Source organism: Microcaecilia unicolor, chromosome 4 (genome assembly GCF_901765095.1).
Source record: "Microcaecilia unicolor chromosome 4, aMicUni1.1, whole genome shotgun sequence".
NCBI classification, from domain to species: domain Eukaryota; kingdom Metazoa; phylum Chordata; class Amphibia; order Gymnophiona; family Siphonopidae; genus Microcaecilia; species Microcaecilia unicolor.
The window spans coordinates 170,144,087-170,163,659 of record NC_044034.1 but is presented as its reverse complement, the minus strand read 5'-3'; the positions used below and the strand labels follow the sequence as shown (position 1 = coordinate 170,163,659).

General features: G+C 44.1%; 1 protein-coding gene across 1 annotated transcript in view; it reads right to left on the bottom strand.

Moving 5' to 3' along the window:
• The window catches only part of PPFIBP2 (PPFIA binding protein 2), a 310,354-nt gene extending 291,094 nt beyond the window's left edge, over positions 1-19,260 (bottom strand). Inside the window, 1 exon segment of the mRNA XM_030200947.1 lies at positions 19,068-19,260. The gene's annotated coding sequence lies outside the window, so the exon portion shown is untranslated.
• Between the last annotated feature and the right edge of the window lie 313 nt (positions 19,261-19,573).

Sequence of the window (19,573 nt, the reverse complement as noted above, 5' to 3'; positions counted from 1 at the left end):
AAGAATATCAACTCCCTTTGTACTCCATTGCAATACAGCACAACACTCCTTTGCTGATTTGAGATGCCTAGTGTTACAACAGATAGGGGTATCCCGTGATCGTATCGGAGTAGATAGAAGAAGAATTCTTTTTCAATATGAACAAAAGTGGATTTTCGTTTGAATTCACTAACTCCGAACGGCTTAAACGCTAAGATAGAATGGGGACATTTCTTCTAAATTGAATAAAATATTAGGATGTCCCTCATGATTCCATTAGATAGAGTGCTTCCAGGATCAGATAAGTTTAGTTATCGATTAATGTGTCTGGATAAATTTGAAATAGAGATAGAGAGGAAGATACAAGCTGATTGGTCAGTCTGATCATCAGCGTCTGACGTCATTAAAACTATAAAAGAGTGCAGCCATTTTCATTAAGTGTTGGTCCGTCAGACGATAAACCCTTGACTGAAGGTGGTTGAATAATAGCAAAAAATGTGTGAGTAATTATATATTACTAAATGATATGATTACTTGGGTACTAAACACTTTTTCTTTTTTAGTTGTACGCAGACATAAGTGACCCTGACGCAGGCAACGAAACGCTGGCCACTGTCGGTCTGGGGTCGCGTTATAATATACAACTAATTGCAAGAAGGACAGGACCTCAACAAGCTAAGCAGCTGTTACATGCTAACTCTATGAGTATATATTATGGCTAAAAATCGTACAAGATAAAGATAGTAAAATAAAATAAAAGAAAAAAATAAAAGAAAAAAAGAATAATAATATAAAACACACGCTTGACAAAGGCTGTTTTATAGGGTGGTGGTGTTGCCAATGATGAAGCAACCCAGCCCCCGTGAGCTCCGAGTAAATTAGAGCCGGGGGCTTCTTGAGACTGGTGGAGGTTTGACAGGAGGCTTTGACAAAAGCAAACCTCTCATGAAGCAAACAACTAAAGGCTGTTCAGAGATGGGCTGACCCTCTACACGTTGATGATAAGCACTAATTACACCAGACTCAGACAAATGTAGAAGGTATTCAAGCAGGGTCTGTGTAGGACAAGTAAGGGGATCTAGGGCCCTGCTATCACACCAGATGGCAAACCTCCTCCATTTAAAAGAGTAACACCTCTTAGTGGAATCTTTCTGGAATCTTCTGGAAGCCAGCAAGACTCGGGAGACACTCTCCAAAAGACCCAAGGAAACAAATTCTAGGCTCTCAACATCCAAGCCATGAGAGCCAGAGACTGGAGGTTGGGATGTAGAAGTGACCCGTCATTCTGTGTGATGAGGGTCAGAAAACACTCCAATATCCACGGTTCTTTGGAGAACAATTCCAGAAGAAGAGGGAACCATATCTGCCGCAGCCAGTACGGCACGATCAGAATCATGGTTCTGCTGTCTTGTTTGAGTTTCAACAAAGTCTTTCCCACTAGAGGTATTGGAAGATATGCATACAGAAGGCCTGTCCCCCAATGAAGAAGGAAGGCATCTGACGCTAGTCTGTCATGGGCCTGAAGCCTGGAACAGAACTGAGGGACCTTGTGGTTGATCTGAGTGGCAAAAAGATCCACCGAGGGGGTGTCCCATGCTCGGAAGATCTTATGGGCTACTACCATATGAAGAGACTATTCATGCAGTTGCATTATCCCGCTCAGCCTGTTGGCCAGGTCGTTGTTTACGTCCACCAGATAAGTGGCTTGGAGAAACATGTCGTACTGGCGAGCCCAATGCCATATCTGGATGGCTTCCTGACACAGAGGGCGAGATCCAGTGCCCCCCTGCTTGTTGGTATAATACATTGCAACTTGATCGTTTGTTCGAATTAGAATAATTTCACGACAGCCAATCTCTGAAAGTCATTAGAATGTTCCAGATCACTCGAAGCTCCAGGAGATTGATCTGAAGATTCGTTTCCTGGGAGGACCAAGCTCCTTGAGTGTGAAGCCCATCTACATGAGCTCCCCAACCCAGAAGAGATGCATCCATCGTCAGCACATTTTGCGGCTGAAGAATTTGGAACGGAAGTCCCAGAGTCAAATTGGACTGAATTGTCCACTACTGAAGGGAAAATACAAGCTCCAGGGATACTTGGATGACATCCTCTAGATTCCCCATGGCTTGATACCACTGAGAAGCCAGGGTCCACTGAGCAGATCTCATGTGCAGGCATGCCATGGGTGTAACGTACACTGTGGAAGCCATGTGGTCCAACAATCTCAAGATCTGCTGAGCTGTGACCTGCTGTGATGCCCAAACTTTGAACACTAGGGAAACAAGAATGTCCGTGTGCATCTGCGGGAAGTAGGCTCGGACAGTCCTTGTGTTGAGCAGGGCTCCTATGAACTCCAATTGTTGAACAGGATGGAGATGGGACTTGGGGTAGTTGATAATGAGCCCTAGTAGTTCAGGCACCTGAACAGTCATTCGCATGGACTCCCGAACACTGTCCTCCAAGGTGCCCTTCACCAGCCAATCGTTGAGATAAGAGAACAAATGAACTCCAAGTCTGCGAAGCGACGCTGCGACTACTGCTAGACACTTGGTAAAGACCCTGAGAGCTGACACGAGGCCAAAAGAATTTTTATTCACTAATTTGTAAGCTATCTATATCTGTCAAGCTACTTATGAGGACATCCTTTGCTTAAAATCACAGAAAATGTGCTACAAATGTGTACCACATTGTATGTGGTGCCCTATTGCAGTGCTTCCCAAGTCCAGCCCTGGAGTACCCCTTGCCAGTCAGGTTTTCAAGATATCCACAATAAATATGCATGAAAGAGACTTGCATATAATGAAGGCAGTGTATGCAAATCAAGTTCATGCATATTCATTGTGGATATTATGCTGACATCATATTACATCTCTGTTATTTGAATTTCACTGCTGTTAATTGTACATATTTTTGATACTGTGTGATGATAGACTTATTATTAGGTTTTGATTTGCTCCTCTCAAGTTTACCTCATTTAGGTGCCCTTTTATAAAGGGCTTGCTGCACGCCAATTCAGAACTACCGCTGGGCTACTGCAAGAACCCGGTGATAGTTCCCACCTCCAGCACACACGATTTCTGGTACTGATAGTGATGTGTTCCCAGGCGAAATCAAAGATACTTCCTGTGGACTGGAAGTATCAGGATGTGAGTATATGCATCCTTCAAGTCCAGAAAGCATAGCCAATTGCTTTCCTGAATCATGGGAAGAAGGGTGCCTAAGAAAACCATCCTGAACTTTTCACAGACTAGGTGTCATGGTCTCAGGCTCTCGGACACTGGCACCATGTGAGCCCTTGGACCGCTGCCGACAAGCGGCAGCAGTAGGCAAAACCCTCAACCAGGACTGGGTAAGCAAACAAGGCTGGAGAAGCTGTAGACAGGCAAAGCTGGAACAACCAAACTGGAACCACAGGACTGGAACTACAGCAGTAGGCAGGCAGGGAATAAGCAGGACAGAGCAACCGGTCTTCACCTGCGCTTGACCACCATTCCCCAGGGGTTGAGCCCCCAGGTGCAGGCGGCCGGCACGACTTACTGGACCTAGCTTGCAGACAGACTAGACCAACAGGATACTAAACAAGCTTGACTAACACAGGGTTCGGGACTACTGAGGATATGGGATTCTCAGACAGGGAATAGGATACAGAACAAGCTTGACAGAAACAGGGTTAAGGTTCAAAACAGGAGTGCCCACAGGCACCCAGACAAGAACAAGGCATACAGGTAAGATACAAGACAAGGCAGAAGTGCTCCTATAGCACAGCAAGACAGAAGTGCTCCTATCAGCACCAGAAGGGTAAAGCAGGGAAGCTTAAACAAACAGGCAGAAGTGCTCCTAACAGCATAGCAAGACAGAAATGCTCCTATCAGCACCAAACAGTAACCTGGACCTTTGGCATTTGCAAAAGCAAAGCAGAAAGTTTCCAGGTGGCTAATAAGCCCATTAGCAGCTGAGGCTCAAGCTGCAGCAATCTCAAGGCAGCTAAGGGTGAGGCTAGCTGCCAAACTTCCAAGCAAGACTGGAGGGCTAAATATCTGGACTGAAAAGAGAGTCTGGAAAGTCTATGGCAACCACCGGTTCTGGCCACCAGAGGGCGAGAGGAGCACAAACCAAGAAAAAGTCACAATCGTGACAGTACCTCCACTTCAAGGCCCCCCCCCCCCCGGTCTCCACAGGTGATTCAGGTCTCCATGGATAACACTGGTGAAACCTACGGGGGAGTTTCAACACGTGACCACAGGTAGCTGGACTGGGACCTAGAGGGGACTCAGTAACCGAACCGGGGCTGGGACCCGGACTTGGCTCGAGTCAGGACTCGAACCTGGACTGGAACCCGGAGTGGAATCAGGACTGGAACTTGGACTGGCATCAGGATTGGAACCAGGACCGGAACTTGGACTGGCATCCGGACTGGAACTCGGACTGGCTTCAGGACTTGAACTCGGACTGGGACCTGGATTGGACTCAGCATCTCGGCTGGAACTGGAACTCAGAGTAGACTCATCCCCCCAGTCTTTTTCTGCACAAGGACGTACCTGGAATAGAACCCCTGCCCTTCTTCCCCAGGTGGAACGGGTTCAACCACATGGGCCTTGAAAAGGGCAGAGAGTTCCTCTGCAAGCACCTGCTTGTGCTGAAAGAAAGAACGGGCTCTTGGTGGACAATTTGGAGGTCTGGAAACCAAACTGAGGACATATCCGAGCCAGACTATTTGAAGAACTCACCGGTCGGAGGTTCTGAGAGGCCACCTTTAGTAAAAAAACTTTAACCTCCCCCCGACCGGCAAGTCATCCAGGATGGACACTTTGACCGCAGCTATGCTCTGCTGGAGCCAGTCAAAAGCTCGTCTCTTGCTTTTGCTGGGGAGCAGCAGGGGCTCTAGGTGCATGAGCAGGCTGGCAAGCTGCAGGAGTGTACCTACGTCTACAGCAGTAATAGGGAGCACTCCTCGACCTGTCAAAATATCTCCTGTATGAGGAGGCAGTTGCAGAAGATGCCCGGCGGAAAAGAGAGAAGATATAGTATCTGTATATGCTTCTTGATTTGGTCAGCGACTTCCTCAACCTTCTCTCCAAAAAGGTTATCCGCTCGGCAAGCATCATCCACGAACCTCTGCTGAAAAGAATGTTCCAGGTCAGAAACACGCAGCCGTGAGAGTCTGCGCATTGGGCAGAGATCCTGGATGTAACATCAAAAGTGTCGTAAGTGCCCCTGGCTTAAGAACGTGCGACACACTTTCTGCTGCTTGACCAACTGGCGAAACAGCTTGGCCTGCTCCGGAGGAAGCGCATCGACCAAGTCTGACAGCTGCCTCACCTAGTTCCGCAAGTACACACTTGTGAAGAGCTGGTATGACTAGATACAGGAGATGAGCCTAGAGGCTTGATATATCTTTATCCCAAAAGAGTCCATGGTTCTAGCTTCTCTGCCTGGGGGAGCAGAAGTATAGTACCTAATACTCCTGGCTCTCTTGAAAGCGTCCACCATCATGGAATCACGAAGTAACTAGGACCTCACAAACCTAGGCTCACCATGGATCTTCTTGGGGACCACAGGTACAGAGGGGATGCCCAGTTCCTTATGAGGACTGCCTTGAGTACCTCATAGAGAGGAGCCTTCACTGCCTCCTTAGGAGGGGAGGTGTAGTCCAGGACCTCGAGCATCTTGGCCCTGGGGCTCATCCTCCACTTCTATGGGGAATGGAATGGCATCAGCCAATTCCTCTACAAAAGATGTAAAAGAGAGGTGGAGACAGTCTCCTCTCAGGTGGAGGGAAGGGCTCAGAAGGAATCCCATAGGACTTGTTGGTGGAAGAGTACCTGGGATTCCTTTCTGATTCCTATGAGCGCCCCCTCCTTGGTGTTGGATAACATCTTCCTAAGAGATGTCCGAGACTGGGCCCACCTCGATGCTGAGGACCTATGTCCTCGAGAGTAGCGTCAAGAAGCCGGTTCCCATCTCGACTCCAGCAAAGCTTCCTCCACCGACGTCAAGGGAGTGTTGGCCTGGGTGGCAGTTGACACAGGGGCCGCAAGTGGCGCTGGTGTCGGACGCCACACCACGGGCTGAGGGCCAGGTGGGGCTGCAGTGGGAGGTATGGCAGGCGCAAGCACCCCCAATACTGATGCACTTCGCTGCATAAGGTCATCCAGAAGCTCACAGAGCAAGGCCCGGAAGTGCTCATCAAGGGCTGACATCGGGAAAGGCTGTGGCGTCGGCTGAGGCGCAGGTTGCAGAATCGCTGGAGCCAGTGTGGGAGCAGGATCTCAGATGCTTGAAAATGCATGCATCGGCACCTCCTGGATGGAAGGGGAGCAGGCCTCCTGGCGTCGACGCTTCTCGGGTGCAGAATCCCTCAGCATCCTGGAGCTCCCAGCACCATGTGTCAAGGGAGATTGGTGACAGTGCTTCTTGGCCTTCACCGGATGCACATCATCCATACTCCTCTGTGCCAATGAGGACGATGTTGAATCTTCCCATCGCCTTGGGGTCGGGTTCGACAATGGATGGTCCCGGGGGACCCACTCGATGCTTCACTGCTGCCAGTGTCACGGGGTCTTGAAGCAGCCATTCCTACCGTGACTCCTGATTCCAGTGCGATGTTCAACGTCAATGCATATGCTTCCAACCTTGATGCTGATAATGATGTTGACGTTGAGGAACTGGACCTGGTTCCAAAACTTTTCACTTATTGAGCCTCACAGGAAACCAGGGTCCTCCTCTTCATACAAAGACAGAGGACACAGTTGGCAGGGCTATGGTCGGGCCCAAGGCACTGAAGACACCACGAATGGGTGTCCTTCCCCAAGATGGACTAGTTGCACCGGGTACAATGCTTGAAGCCACTGGGAGACATTTATGCTCATTTTCAAAGCACTTAGCCTCCCAAAGTTCCATAGAAACCTATGGAACTTAGCCTCCCAAAGTGCTTTGAAAATATGCCTCTTTGGGGCTCATTTTCAAAGCACTTAGCCTTCCAAAAGTTCCATAGGTTTCTATGGAACTTTGGAAGGCTAAGTGCTTTGAAAATATGCCTCTTTGTGGACATGGAAGGAAAAACCGCACCGGCCAAATCAAAAAGATGCGATGGTGCCTGAAAAAAAGGGAAAGGCACAAAGAAGAAACCCGACCGGGCAGACCTAAAAATGGCCCGTGTCAAAAAATAAAGGAAACTTAGACGCGGGGCAAAAAACAAAAAAATAAAGGTCTTTTTTTTTCGTAAAGGCAAACAGAGCGGGTAGAAAAAAACCACCGAAAGGAACTCAAAAAAAGAGAAAGAAACACTCTAACCGGGCATGTGAGAAGTCACCACAAAAAGCAGTGGCTCCTCACGTGGAAAAAGCGAAATGGCAGGCAGGAAGGCACTTATGCAGGCGCGCTGGAGTGTGGCTTGCGCTCCTTAAAGCTCTAAGTTTTTCTATGGCAAATTTGCCGGGTGACGTGCATCGGTGTCTACCCACTTGTGAGAATAAGCAAGCCTGCTTGTCCTCGGAGAAAATACAAATACAACAGCTGACAAAAAACTTTGCACTGCAGTTAGTTTGCAAGATAGATCCACACTGTGCCACGTACAATTAACCTTTTTCACAACAGATTTACTCCAGATCATGTTCAGCACATTTTTTAATCATGCATCATGCAGGCCATGACCCCAGGCATTTTCCATTATTCCTCCATGCTCCATCAATTTGAAGGACAAAGCTAAACAAAAAATAAGCCAGCTTGCATGAAATAAAATTCAGTTTCATGCAGAACAAGCTGGCTTTAAAGATTAAAAGGAGCCCATAAAATGCAACTTCAAGCTGCCAGTGACTCTTCTACACCTGATCTACAGCTGAAGGCTGTCCATGTAGGTTGTACACTTGCTAACACCTGCCTCTTCAAACACACACTGACACCAAGAAGCATAGTTCAAAATATATTTTTTGTTTATAAACAGATTTTGTTAGCACGAGGAAAGGCCTTGGGGTGTAAATGAGGTCACTCCTTCAGCTGGTCTGCAAAGAGATAAAGGGTTCCATCATAAGCTCCTGAGACACCTCCTACTGGAGGAGAATTAGAAGTAGAGGGTAAGCATACTGTAAAGGAAAAAAAGAAAAAAAATCTTACAAGGATACATCTTCTCCAAGGCACACATGCCTATCTGTGAATCTGTTTGATGATAGATACATGATATTCACATGTTCACAAGCAGGGACATAGGATCATTTTGAGAATCTGTTTGACGATAGATACATGATGTTCACATGTTCACAAGCAGGGACATAGGATCATTTTGAGAATCTGTTTGACGATAGATACATGATATTCACATGTTCACAAGCTGAGACATAGGATCATTCGCTGACAGTACAGCATGTACACCAACTTCCAAAAAAGAAAAAACTGTGCGCTGCATCACCAAAGCAAACATGTCAGGTCTTGACTTCCACACAAACTGAAAAGACCTATCAACACATCAAACCTATCTGTATAAAAATAAGCAGCTGTATTAGACATTGCTTTTCGACAGGGGAACTTCATAAAAAAGCAGTTCTGCATTCTACAGCTTCTAACAGTTTCCAACAGAAAGCAACTGGAATATTTTTGTGAATGTCCCATTCTTTAAAAATATTGATCCAATGTTCCTGGTCTGAGACATTCACATTTTCTTCCTGCATGACAAATTTGGTGAAGTGCCTTCCCTTTGTGAAGAGTAATTGTGCCTACAGATAGGCAAACATTGATTCCTATTATGTACATACCCCAGATTCTGTATAGGTCGTCCAAAGTTGGGCGCACAATTTGGGGCATGGATTGCACATCTGCACGCAAAGTAATTAGCTAACTAGGCGATAATCAATTATTGGCATTAGCAGGCACATAATTGGCAGTAACTAGGAGTTCTGCGCGGATCTGCCCTATGCCCTATTATATAACATGAGGGCCTAAATTTCATAGCATGCAACCCAACAGGGGGTGTAGCATTATAAAATACCTTGATTTGCACACATAACTGCCATTAGTTGAGCGCCAGAATTTACATCAGCCTTTGGCAGGCATAAATGCTCATGCCCAAAGTTAGACGCAACCCCCCGGATTCTATATAGAGCACCTAGCATTCCATGCCAAAATCCAAATGTATTATAACAATGTGTGTAACTTAATTGGCTTAACAAGCCAATCAGCATTGCTAGCAGCACTTAACAAGAAATAATGAGCACTAATTGGCAATAATTAGAATTTACGCACACACATCCATAAGCATACTCTAACTCACTGCACCCAAATTTTAATGTGCACAGGCAAAAAAGGTGTGTGGTTATAGGTGGGGAAATGGGCATTTCGTGGGCATTCCAAAATTTACACGCATTGTTATAGAATATGGCCCTCTGCGCCTAAATGTACATACCAGGATTTTCATTGGTGTAAATGGATGAGCATAGTTTTAGGTGCTAGGATATCAACTAAGTGTATTCTATATACTCTAGGCGCCACTTATAGAATACGCTTAGGCGGAAGTGTTTTCTGCACGAATTTTTAAGCACTATATATAGAATCTGGCCCAAAAAGTGCACTAACCTTGTATTCTGTAAAGGTCGTTCCATGCACAGTGCCCATTACAGAATACTAGCTTAGAGCAGATCATCCCGGCGCTTAACTTTGGACGACATTTATTGAATTTCCTCCAAAACGTTTCTAAATGTTCCATTTGTCAGAAATCATGAAAATAATATTCTCTCTGATGTTCAGCCTGTGGTAGTCAGTGTTTTCTTTTGAAATGCTAGCTGCCTCAGGTATTTTAGGGCTGGATATTCAGAACTGGGGGGTACCTGGATACTGAAAATGAACATCTAGCCTTAAACCAGCCACCAGCACTTATCCGGGTACCAGCAATATTTGAATCGGTACCTGGATAAAATTAGGACAGCCTTTTTGCTGTCTTAACTTTATCAGATAGGGGTCCTTTTATGAAGCTGCAGCAAAAGGAGGCCTGCACTGGCATAAGCGTGTGGTTTTGACGTTCGCCGAGGCCCCCTCTTACCGCAGCAGGTAAAAGGCAGTTAAAAAAAAAAAAAGAAATGGATGTGTGGCAAGTGAAGCACTTGCCGTGTGCCCATTTCAGGTGGGAGCACTTACCGCCATCCACTGAGGAGGCGGTAAGGGCTCCTGCAACACCCGTGGTAACCGATTACTGCCGGGTACACACCGGTGCAACTAATATAAAAATATTTTTGTAGCACCGGAAATGGTGCGTGCTGGTGGTGGGAACTACTGCTGGGTAGCTGCAGTTGCCCAGCGGTACTTCCTTTTTAGCGAGCAGTAAGCCCGCACTAGGCTTACCGCCGCTTTGTAAAAGGACCCCACAGTTCCTCAGTTACAAGCTGAATATCACTGCTAACCAGGTAACTCTTAGCTCTGCCCCTGAACTGTCCAGTACTATCTGGACAGTGCTGGGACAGTCAAGGGTAATTTTCCACAGCATTATTTGGATAATGCAGCTTTAAAGCCATAGCTGGCCCCTGTGAGCAGCAATAATTCTGACAGGAACCACTTGTACCTGAATAAGTGCTGCTGAGTATTGACCCCACTGAGTTTAATACTTGTGATAAAGTCATTCAGATATAAAGCTCTCTAGCCTTTTCCCTGTGGTAGTGTGTTAGATGCATGCATAGGTTCAACTAGTTAAAAATGTGGCCACTTTATCAAAATAATAAGAACATAAAGACTAATAATACCAGTGTCTGTGTCCTATATTTTTATTTTATGAAGCTTCATCTTAAATTGGAAATCTAATCCAGGAGTCACCAATGTCACAGGCTTCTTGCATTTAACAGTTTGCAATTTAACAAACCAGTCTTTTACTCTCACATATACATTTTTATTTGAAGAACTGAAGTTAAACCAAATTAAGAGATGGAAAACAAAAATCACATTTCATGCACAAAGACTTCTTTTCCCCAGCTGAACAACTCAACAATAGTGTGATCTGTCACAGTGCTAGAGGACTGGCTAAGTTCCCAAGAATTTCACACAAGGAAGAAAATACCCTTCCTGTTTATTTTTAGAGAAATTTAGAACACTAGCTAGATGGAAAAATTACAACAGTGAACAGACACATCAACACTGGAAGCTATCATATATCCAGTATAGAAAAAATAAATAAATCAGACCCTCTTGTCTTAAAAAATTGTAGACCAATATCTAACCTACCATTTGTGGGAAATTTTATTTTTTTTTAATTTATGGCATTTACATCCCACATTATTCCAGCAACCTGAGTTCAATGTGGCTAACAATACAGTGAAATAACATCATACAGAACACAAAGTGAACATACTACTAGACTATAATACATAGTACACTGCAATAGAAAGTTAAAAAAAACCCAATACAGAACAATGAAAACAAGATTCAGTAACCTAATATTTGGCTAGGCAGGGAGATCAGAATTCACATCTAAAGATTTTCCAAAGAGGAAAGTTTTTAACATTTTATGGAATATCATTTAATCACACTGACTCCTAATTGACTTTGGCAAGGGGTTCCAACATTTCATGCCCTGATAAGCAAATCCCACTGCAAGAACTGATTTGTAAACAATTTTCTCATAACTTGGATAGTGAAACACTAGATAATCTTCAGACCCAAGAACAGCATTACATGGTGGAAGATCAACAAGAGATAACATATATACAGGGGCCATAACATACAATATTTGATTTGGACACAACATTCGATACTTGTGCCTCAAAAGTTAAGTGATGATCAACAACCACTCCTAGTACTATTAGTGCAGACTCTAACAGATAAGCAGCGTGGTTGATTGTAAACCTGTCTAAAGGTGTATGATCAAAAGGATTCGTGAGGACCAGGAATTTTGTTTTGTCCCTATTCAATTTTAATTTGAAATCAGATGCCCAAGATGCCATCAGGTCTAAACCTGATTTAACCACTAACAGAATTTCTTGAAAATCTCATGTAAAAGGGATGTAAATTGTGACATCATCCACATAAAGGAATTTAACCCTTGTGTCTCCAATAGCCTACCTAAAGGTGCCATCATGACATTAAATAAAATGGGAGACAGAGGAGAACCCTGAGGTACAAGACAGTCAGGAGTCCAGGAGGATGAGATACAACCAGATAAATTTACCTGATAGGACCTAGTCATTAGGAAAACCTGGAACCACTTAAGGACATCACCACAGATTCCGAAGTGATATGACATGGTCATATCACCTAACAAATGAAGTGATATGACATGGTCAACCACATCAAAAGCACTTGACGCATCAAACTAACACTAGAACCCTTCTCCCTAAGCTAATTTCTTTCTTCCACAAGAGTGGTTAAAACCATTTTAGTACTATAACATGATCTGAATCCTGATTGCGAGCTGTGTAAAAGGGAAAAGGTGGAAAGATATTCCATGAGTTGATGCCCAACTAAACCTTCCATTACCTTTGTCAATAAAGGGATGGAAGCAATTTGTCTGTAATTAGTGACATCGCTTCTTGAAGCCAGCAAGTTTTTCGGGATGGGAGTTAGCATAATAGAACCCTTCTCCTCAGGAAAAAGACCATGTGACAACATATAAGAAATGTTCGCTGTAAGGAGATCGATAAAAAGGCTAGGAGCAGCTTGCAGTAGGTAATTCACACAAACATCTAAGGAGCATTGTGAGGAAGAATATTTTAATAAACAGGACTTAACACTGTCAGATGTGGTACCTGAAAGGATGGCCAAATCATATCAACATTTGCACCTCCGCACAAGGTGGAAGGTTCTCTGAAGTGCTCCTCATAATTACTCTTGAGAGTCAATACACCATATCTGATCTTCAAGATTTTCTACACGAAGTAAGTGGCAAGCTGATCTGCAGAAGGAACTACTACTTCATTAACAGCTTATAGATCTTTGGTATTGAAGACTACCAATCAGATTAAAAAGCTTTCTAGTATTCAAGGAGTCACCACCCATGAATTTGCTATAGTAGTTAGTTTTTGCTTCCTTTATAGCATTTTTATAGTCTGACTGCTTTTCTCCACAGTAATCTACTCTCATCTGAGTGAACTTCAGACCATTTCTTCTAGTCTCCTGCAATTCCTGTTCAATCAAAAAGTATCTTGATTAAAACAAGGTGGCAACCTACATGTTGGTCTAACCTTGATCTTTAACAGGACTATATCATCAAAGACAGACCTGCATAGATCGTCCCACTTGGACATGAAATCCTTTGAATCAGCCAGGAGAAGCTGATGTCTATCAAAGACAGCAGACCAGAAAGTTATTAGACTTGTGGCAGTCCCGATTTCACACAGGATGCAATATATATAAATTAAAAAAAGGAAAATAACATATACTTTCTTTATTGCACTTAATACATTTTGGACCGGACTCAGAAAATGGCACCCAAGTTAGGCACCAGAAAGATCTGCGCTAAACTCGTATTCAATAAAGGGAGATCCATGCCAAGCGCCCTTTATAGACTACTAGTAAAACATGCCCGCTTCTTGCGTTAATGAAACGGGCGCTAGCACGGTTTACTTCCGAACCTCCCCCCTCCCTCCCTACTCACCCCTTTCGGCGTTCTGATGGCACTGCCCGCCATTGTTGCAGACCTCGGCACGCCACCTTCAATCTGCTGCGTCGTTTGTTGTGAAGCCACTGACGCCATTGCTCCGCCCTTGACGTCATCATGTTTGACGTGAGGGCGGGGCCCCAACACAGTGTTTTTGGTGGCTTCACCACCACGAAGGCTTCGAACCGGAAGAAAGTGCCCGGAGGACCTGACAGTGACATCAGTGTCCTCAGAACGTTGAGGGTGAGTTTTATTATATAGGATGTTTATGTTTATTCACTCATTTGAAATAGCACTTAGCGCTGATTCTCATGCCAAACTTTGGGCGCATGCTGAAAGCCGGTGTAAATCCTGGTGCACAAGTTGGGTGCGCAAGTTGGTAGCGCTATACAAATGCTAATAATAATAATAATTCTATAACAATGCATTTTGGGAAATGACCTTCCCATGCCCCTCCCATGGCTACGCCCCCACTTGGGGTGCACACGAGACACTTTGGGCACACGGCGTTATAGAATAGCACATAGGCAAATGAGCATGTAAAGTCAAAATTAGTACCAATAAACACCAATATTTGATTGTTAATGACTAGTAAACCAATTAATATCTGCCCTGCACATCCAAATTTGGGCAACCTATACAGAATCTGGGAATTTGTGACTAGCTTCAAAGACCAGAACCTTCTCCATCAGGTCAGGAATGAGTAAAAGATTAAAATACCAGAATATATAAAGGAAACAATGGAATGCTTTTACAATCACTGTTCCCTCTAAGGAGTCCTCCAACTGAATTGCTGCCAGCAGGGGGGGAGCTGCTTTAATATTGTGTTCTCAATCACTAGGGACAGGCAGGTTCCCTGCAGAGCTTGCCTGACCCTCGCTATTAAAAATGTGATAGTGAAATAGCACCCCCCACCCCACTGGCAGAGCTGTAGGTAGAGGAGTCCCGCTCAGCTTATAGGGAACAGTGTTTACAGCATTGTCATCATTTGTTCATACTGTCCTGACCTAAGGAAGAAGGTTCTGGCCTTCAAAAGCTATTCATAAAAGGGCAATTCTATAACTGGGTAACTCCATTTAGGTGCCCAAGGGCGGGTAGCAGGAGCTGGCAGAAGAGTGAGCACTTAAATACAGTGGGATCATGCACAACTCACAGAATTTTGTAAGTTGCATGCTAAGTGGGAACCCCACCTGTGTCCCACTCCTCCCTTGCAAATATGAACTATGGAAATTAAGCAGGTTATTTGCAGAATAGCGCTTAGGCTGCATACAGACAGTAATACATATATATCCTAGTATTCTAAACACTTACATGTGCAACGGGCACATAAATGTTAGCACCTAGTGTATAGAACTGCCCTTGAAATAAAAGAAAAAATGGAAAATAAGATGGTACCTTTTTTTATTGGACTATTTATTACCTTTAAGGAACACTAACATGACGACTACCCTTTTACGCAGAATGTAGTACAGAGGACACATTAATAAATGACATCTATAGAAATTCAGGCAGAGGGGTAGACTCGGTGATTGTTCAACTTTTAGGAGCCATTTTGGCATACATTTACTTAGTAAAAACATATAATCTTCCAGTTCCCAACCTTCAGCAGGATTACAGTAAAAATATATCTGCATTCAATACCATGGAATGTGCACACTGTTTTCGATTGCTTGTTAAAGAGGGTGAGTTTCAGAGGGGATAGAAAACAAAACTTCAGCACATCGCCCTATAGAAGCTATTTCAGCATACATATTCAAATGCTTTCTGCATGAATAGTAAAAGCTTTGCAGCAAGACTTTCAGGGGGGCGGATTCTATAAATGGCACCTAAAATTAGGCACTAATTCTGCACCAACATTTTGGCATGGAAATCCATTCCAATGGATGCAAAGCACTGAAATGGGGCTGAAATGGCAGACTAGTGAGGAAATACACTTACACGCCCTATGTACTGGATAGTGCCTATCGACGTACAACGTCAAAGAGGGTGTTTGCATGGGAGGGGAATGGGCAGGTCAGGGCCATTCTGGAATCTTGCACACCAGGATTTAGTTAGTGTAAGTCCTCATGCCCAAAGATGGGCGTAGATTTCAGAGCTCAATGCTATCCTATGTAGAGCGCTCATCCCAGAGCACCCTTTCTAGAATAGCACCAGCGCAAATATTTTTTGGGGTGCCCATATTTAGGCGTTATTCACTGAATCTAGCCCTTAATGGGTAATTCTATAAAGAGGATGCCAATATTTAGGTACCAAGAAGGCACGTAAATGACCAGAACACAAGCAAATTTGCATATACATGCATAAATGCCAATATTCCAGCTACATGCTATCATACAAAATGGCATCTAAATATTACAGCACATAGTTTGAAGGCAGGCATACACATGGGTGGAGTCCGGTTGAAATGTGGGCAGCGCACAGAGTCATATAAGAACATTATAGAATATCATACAAACATGATAGCAGATAAGGGCCAAAAGGCCCATTCAGTCCGCCCTTCCTCAGCAACCACTAACTCCTCCTAACGGATCCCATGTGCCTGTCCCACACTTTCTTAAATTCTGACACAGTCCTCATCTCCATGACCTCCACCAGGAGGCCATTCCATGTTTCCACCACCCTTTCCGTGAATGCGTATTTCCTTAGATTCCTTCTAAGCCTATTTCCTCTTATCTTCATCTTATGCCCGCTCATTCCAGAGTTTTTCTTCATTTGAAAAAGCCTCACCTCCTGTACATTAATGCCACTGAGGTATTTAAACATCTCTATCAGATCCCCTCTCTCCCACCTCTCTTCCAGCATATGCATGTTTTTTTTTATAAGCCTGTCCCTAAACTTTTATGGCAGACACCCCTTACCAATTTTGTAGCCACCCTCTGAACGGACTCCATCCCATTTATATCTTTCTGTAGGTGCAGTCTCCAGAATTGTAAGCAGTACTCCAAATGGGGTCTCACCAGAGATTTATACAAGGGCACTAGCACCTCTTTTTTCCTGCTGGTCATCCCCCTCCTTATGCACCCAAGCCTCCTTCTGGCTTTGACCATCACCTTTTCTACCTGTATGGCCACCTTATGGTCATCAGACACAATTACCCCCATCATTTACATACATTTGTTAGCAATCTAGGCATGAACATTTACACTAGCTCTATGGTTCATGTAAGTGGTCACACCTAAATTATACATGCATATTTGCACTGCCACACTAGCATTCTATAAAGTACAGTAGGTGCCTACTGTCCTTCATAGAATAGTCTCCAAATAGGCACCCCTTTAAAGAACTGCACTTAGGTACCATATTTGTGTTCTTATTGAATGCTAGCATAAACCAGCATTGCCACGCCTAAATGTAGGTGTACGGTTATACCGAGTCTATGGCTGGTGTAAATGGGTGCACCTAAATGAGGCATTTACACATATAACATAGTATTCTGTAAGTAGCCTATATATATGCCAGCCCTGTCTATAATACACACATGTTCCTTCCCTGTTAATGCCTACTAACAATTATGCACTAAGCCATTTTAGCATGTAATTACAGAATTTCAGTTCTGTGCATAAATGGCAGTAGTGTTCCTAAGTGTACAGTTACCTGCATGAATGGCAGTATTCTATAAACTTAAGCATTCAGACAGCACTTAGATTTAGATGATTTGTTATCGAATGAGGTTAGTGCATATGCCCATAAATGCACTCTTACATGTTATATTTAAAAAGAAGCATCTTGTTTAATAACAGGGTCGTAGTACTTTCATTATATATTTCATTAGTGGAGGAGTGGCCTAGTAGTTAGGGTAGTGGACTTTGGTCCTGGGGAACTGAGAAACTGAGTTCAATTCCCACTTCAGGCACAGGCAGCTCCTTGTGACTCTGGGCAAGTCACTTAACCCTCCATTGCCCCAGGTACAAATAAGTACCTGTATACAATATGTAAGCCACATTGAGCCTGCCATGAGTGGGAAACCGCGGGGTACAAATGTAACAAAAAAAAAAAAAATCTACACAGCAGCCAAACAATTTCGTTAGGACCCCTTCTACTATTCAACTTCAGAGGAAAAATCAGGGCCTCTTCAGTACTTCAGTGTCACACCAATAAATGTGAATATACAAATGAATATCCATCAAAACAATAAACTGTTGAACTTCCACTATGGAAACAATTTTTCTGATTCAATTTTAAAATAATGCAGGCAACGCTGAGAATGGACCCATTTGACTCTTCTCCCCACCCCCAACTATGCCTAAGACCAGAATAATGACAGAAAAAAATAAGGGATACTGTCTCAAGATAATACAAATCACAAGAAAAATATTTAGTAGACAGTTAATTAAGAAGTATTATTCCCAAACTAAAGCTATTAACTGGACTAAAATAAAACCATGAAGCAAAATAACAGGTTTCCATGCTTCAGTCCTACTCAGTTCTTATAATCTTGGTCATTTGATTATAGAATTCCTGCTGCTTTTGAGGGATCTTATGACAATGAATGCAAACATCCAAGTAACGTTATAAACTGGTAGAGAAACTCCAAACACTGGGGCCCTTTTACTAAGCTGCACTAAAAGGGACCATGTGCTATGATAAGTGTGTAGGTTTCCCCACTCGCCAAAGTCACTTTTAGAGTAGCAGTAAAATGGCTGCATTTCCATTTTTCCTATTATAGCCAGGCACTAATTTCCAAATTAGCGTATGGCCATCAACACATGAGTCTTTACTGACATCTATTTAATAGGAGGAAAGGGCTCACGTGCTAGCTATGTGCTAATCGGCTGGCATGTGGCAATGTAGCTGTGCTACCCAATTAGCATTGGGCACGCCTTCTCTCCTCCCCCAAGCATGCCCATGTGCCAAAATGCACTACTGCAGGGTGTGCTCAGGCATCTGTGCACACTTCCTCAGCATGCCTACTCTGAGCGCACCCCGCGCTTGTACATTTTGGCATGCAGGAAGCACACAGTAGTGCTTACCACCACTTAGTAAAATGACCCCATATTTCCCAGACAGAATCCCAGGACCTTCTCAAACTCCTTCAGACCAAAGTAAACAAATTACATGGTACCGCCTAATGCAACTTTAATCAAATTTCATGACACCTAAGTTAGACAATTGAAAATGCACAAGTAAACAAATTTTTTGTTTTCAAAGCTTAAATATATAGGATATCTTGGTCCTATATTTTGCAAATACCAGATCGCACACTAGGATGCGCTCTAAAGCATTTCCAACACTTCCCAGGTACTAAATCACCTGAAAGATGCATGAATATTGTTAAAGCGCCCCTTGCTGGCACAGAATCAGACTTTTGTTCTACAGTGATAATCCCAGAAATAAATGGTGCAAAAATAGTTGACACAAAACGTTAACATGCATTTCTCGTTGCAACTTGCGCTAAACATGCTCTTAACCTCTGTGAAGTGGAAGGGGGCGTGGCTTCTTGGACCTGTAGACGCTTCTCCTTCCCTAGCTCATGCCTTGCCGCAATGAACCGTCGCGCCAAATTTCGACGCTTACTACCTACCCGCCTCCCAACCAAACAGGGCGCGGGGACAAGGCTGCACCCTGTCACTGACCTTCCCCCGCGCCGGTGCTGACCCCTGTCTTGTGTGTGGCAGTGCTGAGGGAAGAGGCAACCGGTCCCAGGTGTAGACAGTGTCCGTCCCGGTCTCCTTGTTGTCAGTACCCTTCCTGTACCTGCTGTTCTGTTCCGCGCGGTGACGCGCCTACCCACAGAGGAGGGCTCTCCCGCTTCAGGCACTAGAGGCTCCAGCGACTGAAACTAAACAGCACACAGCAGGCGCTCTGTGTCACGTGACCGCAGCCGGAGTCCGAGCGCAGGAAACTTGATTATCCTCCAGCATGAGGGTCATTGACTTTCAGCCTGCCATACAAAGGACCACCTATCTTGTTTGGTACGTTCGTTTCTCTATCGATGTAACGCTTGTTTGTAAAGTTTATATGATACTTTGTAAATTAATGATCAAACTGTACAGAGTGTATATAATGATGTTTGGTTAAGTGCATAAG